We start from the raw sequence: 4,958 nt of genomic DNA, 5'->3' as shown, positions 1-4,958 counted from the left end.
CTGAGAGTTTTTATCAAAAATGGGTGTTGAATTTTGTCAAATGCTTTTTCTGCATCAATTGATATGACCATGTGGTTTTTTTCTTTCAATTTGTTTATGTGATGTATCACGTTTATTGATTTGCGGATATTGTACCATCCTTGCATCCCTGGGATAAATCCTACTTGGTCATGGTGTATGATCTTTCTGATGTACTGCTGGATCCGATTTGCTAAGATTTTGTTGAGGATTTTGGCATAAAGCCATGTTACTTTGTTAATTTCCTGTTGTCCGTGTGTCCCAATGCAGCCCCCCTGGAGGGCATAAGGTGGCCTGCGGCTGCATCAGGGATGCTGACCACAGAGCTGACCCTGAGCCCTGGCAGGGGTGGGCTCTTTTCTCCAGTCAGAGTGGCCAGTCACTGTGGGTCCCAGGCTGCCCGACTTCACCCAGTACAGGGTGAATGCAGGGAGAGGGTGGTGGTTGTCCAGAGGACTCCGGATCCAGTGTCAGCAGAACTACCCACCCAGGAGGAGCTCCCTGTCCCTGAGATTTCAAGGAAGAGCCTGGTGAGGGCTCCTGTGGGGCTTCCAGGACAGGGTGCTGGCCTGGGGCTCTGATGCCCAGGATGCTCTGTGTGTCCCCATCACAGCACTGGGCACTGCACCCAAGTCACCTGTGTCCCTGACTGTCATCTGCTCTAGGCCTCCCCACCGGGCCCAGAATCTGGAGCAGCTCCATGTCGCCACTCAGCAGGGGACCCCGAGGGTCCCTCTCTTAGGGGAGATGAGACTCCCCTCGACCATCAGCCCCTCTGAGATGGAAGCACCCCAGATCTTGGATTCTCCTGACCTATCCTGCACGGGAAGTTCCCCAGGACATCATGGGCTTGTGAGATGTTTTCAGAGACACAGCCAGGTGACCCCACAGATCAGGGCCTTGGGGCACAGGGATTTGCTCCCTGACTTCCTTTGAGGTGAAGGTGGGCTCCTTCCTCCTGTGGTAGTAACTCCCCTGGGTCAAGAGTCCAGAGTTTGTGCCAGGTCAGGTGTCAGTGAGAAGAGGAAGGACACAGGCTGTCACCAAGACCCACCCTGGGGAGATGAGCTGTCACTCACCAGGTAGAGGTGGGGAGGGCTGTGATTTTGGAGGATTGAATGGGGGTTTGACCCCTTACTGTTAGGAGACCCATGCCCTCCATTTTTGAGATAAACAAGGGAACTTGCTGGCCTCTTCTTATGCTGACAACCAGGCCCTGGTCTCCAGGGAACATGCTCTACCCACAGATGTCACAGGTGGTAAGATAAGAGGGCAGGTTCCAGGCTTTGATTGTGTGGTTTCCATCATTTAATTAATGGTGTGAGGGTGCAGACAGGCAGAGCTGGGTATTGATCTGGCTTCTGTCTCATCCTCACTGACATTTCACTGGAAAGAGGCTTCTGTTCAGAGTGTCTACCTGGCACAGGGAGTGGACCTTCCCATCTGTCATCAGGGGTTATCTTAGATGCCAATGCCTTGGCTCCGCCTCCCGCTCTCACTGCAGGTTCCCTCCTCCTCAGACTCCTGATTCCCTCCTTGCTCAGCACGGCCTCTGTGGCACAAGGTCCAGGCACTCAAAGTGACAAGTGACCAAACCATATGCTTCAGTAATCCTCCAGACGTCAGAGGCAGGTGCTGGGATCAGGGCTGCCTCATGGGAAAGACCTCTAGGTCTGAGTTAACGACCACCTGTGGGGACTGGCAGGTGCTATCATGGTGGGTGGCATGTGGTCTCAGGGTGCACCCGGGAGCACCCAGGAGCTGCCCTGAGAGCCCTGTGGGTGCTTTCATGCAGAGATTTGGTTTCCAGAGCTTCCTGCTGTCCTTGGACAGGCCCGAAGGCCCTGATTGAACCGTAAAGAGGGGCTGGACTCTTCCAGCCTCAGGCCAGACCCACAAATCAGTGCTGGTTGATGCAGGGACATCAGGGCTCAGGAACAGCACGCAGGGCACACATCTCTGTCTTGAGGGCCAGGGGAGCTGAGGAGTTAGCTTGTCCTTCTGCTGGTGGGAGGTGGTGGGATCTGGGTGAGTGCCCAGAAACCTCCTCTGTTTTTGCTTTTTCAGATTTAAAGGGATAAAGGGTAATAATTCCTACTGACAAACAAAATAGGTGCAGTGGCACGGATACATGGACCAGGTTTCAGAGGAGAGGGAGAGGGGGCAACCGGAAGAGATTAACCAAGAAACATATATGCATAGCCCATGGACACAGGCATAATGGCGTGAAGGCCTGTGGAGGGGTGGGGGCTGATTGGAAGGGGGGAGGGTGCATAATGGGGGACATCAGTACTACTGTCAACAGTAAAAAATATTTTAAAAATTGTATCTAGCTTCTTGATAGAAGGAACTCTTAAATCATTGTAAAATGAATATAATGCACTGGGATATTCTTGAAAGGAAAACAACTATTTTCAATTTATCAGTAACTGTGATGCAGGTTTTATTTTTCTAGTTCATTATTTTTTTTATAAAGCAATTTTAAAATTATTTTCATTTTTAAGATTAAGCATCCTCATTGACAATCCAGAAACAGTCACTGCTGACTCTGTGGACACACATACATAATATGGTTAAAAATAATTCCCCAATTTTCAGTGACCAGGTAGGAAAAAATAAAGTTTTCATAGCTGCAGCTGAGTTCTGCCCTTTTTTTTGAAAAAATGTTATTTTGCTACCAAACCACTCAAACCAAAAGGAAAGACAATGTTTCAAAAAGCCAAGAAAACCCTGAAATAGAGATCTAGGCAAGCCAAAATAATTCTCCAAAACAGTGCTATTGCAAAAAAATAGGCGGGAAACCAAATTCCCAAAGCACACTAGAGAAGACCTATAAAAGGAGTTTAGAAAGTTAGCACTGAGCTATAGTAGTGGGGAGTTTAGAAAGCCCATAAGTGAAAACTCAGCTTGTTCAGCTTGGTAATATATTAGGCTTTCTCTTACTCCAGCAATAGAAAAAAAAAATATGAGCTCCTGGTGTTAATATTAAAATTGTCCTTACCAACAGAAGGCTGGGTGAAGGTAAAAGAGAATGTAGAATGAAAGAGGGCAAAGACAACTGTTTTGAATCTAGGCCCTATTGCTCAGGAAAGCTGAACAGGGCTGAAATTCTTCTGAGCCAGTATCTATACTAATAAAAGAGTAATATGCTAACTAGACCAGATAGACTGGGCAAAGTCGAAGTCCCAGTAGCCTGTGGCTGCCAGAGGGAGGAAAGCCTAGGTCCTTGTTGCCTGCTGCTGGCCAGAGGAGGGAAGCCTGGTTCCTGGTGTGGGGTCCAAGGCAGAGGCGGTTAGTAGTGATCAGGCAGGCAGGCGAGCAGTTAGGGGTGATCAGGCAGGCAGGTGAGTGGTTAGGAGCCAGCAGTCCTGGATTGCGAGAGGGATGTCCTGCATTGCAAGAGGGTGCAGGCCAGGCTGAGGGACCCCTGCCCCCGTGCATGAATTTCAGTGATCTACTTACCACCTGGTATATCTGTGACCCATATTGTTTGTGGTATTAAAGAATATTTTTTAAATTATAAATTTCCATTCTGTAAAGCAGTAGACCAAAAAAATACTGGGCCATCCAATCAGCTATAAAGGGCTCCCTCCAAAAAGAACTTAGCAGAAATTTAGGTTGGAAGAAATGTAACATGGAGTAAGGGAGATCAGGCTCTCGGTACAATTTTAATAAGGCTTCTAACCACCCCAGCCGTAAGGAGACTCCCACAGAGGTTTAGAGGGATGCTTCTCAGAGATAAAAAGGTCCACAAGTTGAACTCTTGACCTCTCTCCTTACCTAAAGCTTGGGGAAGAAAATAAATATTTAAATTTTTAACTATTCAGTTTTGGGAACATAGTAATATTTAATATTCTTTAGTTTTCATTTTCTGAACCTTCGGCTTATAATTTTCTCAATTATGTTACATTGAAAAATGTATGAATGTGCCTTAGTCAGTAGTGCCACATGAAAATGTAAACCGCGTTCTTCCTTATCTTTTACATTGGAAGAGTGAATGAATGGTAACCCTAAATATCCTGCGAAGTTACTTGGTATATTCAGCAAAAGATCAGGGCAAACCATTTCACTTCCATGTCTTGAGCAGGAGGAATGAACTAGTCTTCTTCAATCTCATCTTCCCAAATATATTCATCAACATCCGCAGCATGGAACAACCAGTTAAAACACCGGAAGCAGGATCAGTGAAATGTTTATAAGGGTTTGTGTTAGGTGGAGAGAACCCAGGCAAATCCAGCAGAAATATTGCATACAAGCAGTACATGTCATCTTGTTACATCCATCTAATTTCTGCAGTGAGCTTACATGGAGAGACGCCATGGTAGGCTACTCTACATAAGGTACAGAAGGCAAAATTGCAGTGGGAGCAGATGCTCAGTGGTACAGCCAGGCTCCTGCATCACAGGCAATTGGCAGCATGGGCAGAGGCAGTACACCACATTTGCCATCAGGTCCAAGGTAGACTGCAGAAGAAGCCGATCATAATGGGAAAATAACTCTGCTTCTACTAGCTCGTTGACCTGACCACTGAAGGACACTTGGGTTCTGGACAATGGAGGCATTGAACTTGGCCATCTTTGATCTGGATTTCAAAGTATGAGTAGTCCTTCAGACAGGCCTTGCAGTACACATGCCTGGCCTCCAAAAAATGCATGCATTCACTACTCAACTTCTCACGGAAACAGATATTGCACAGGAACAATTCACTATTAAAGCATTTTATCTGCTGAGCTTGATCAAAGTCCAAGATTTCCTGGATCAGATTTGACAATGATTCCACGTCCTGCACGGCTCTCTCATCCTCAACTTCCTCTTGGTCTACAGCAGAGCCAGCTGCTCCTCTACAATCTAGCTCTGTGTTGCCAGAGGCTTGAGCCGTCCTCTGCAATTTTTTTCTGAGAACTAATTCTGAGCTCGAAAGGAGAGACAATATTCAGGCA

The 4,958-nt window shown here is 46.9% G+C and overlaps 1 pseudogene; it reads right to left on the bottom strand.

The window, feature by feature from the left end:
• Positions 1-4,291: 4,291 nt before the first annotated feature.
• The window catches only part of LOC102758032, a 1,251-nt pseudogene continuing 584 nt past the window's right edge, over positions 4,292-4,958 (bottom strand).

The sequence above is a fragment of the Myotis davidii genome, unplaced genomic scaffold, assembly GCF_000327345.1.
Source record: "Myotis davidii unplaced genomic scaffold, ASM32734v1 scaffold2107, whole genome shotgun sequence".
Taxonomy (NCBI): Eukaryota; Metazoa; Chordata; class Mammalia; order Chiroptera; family Vespertilionidae; genus Myotis; species Myotis davidii.
This window is presented reverse-complemented; position numbering and strand designations above follow the sequence as displayed.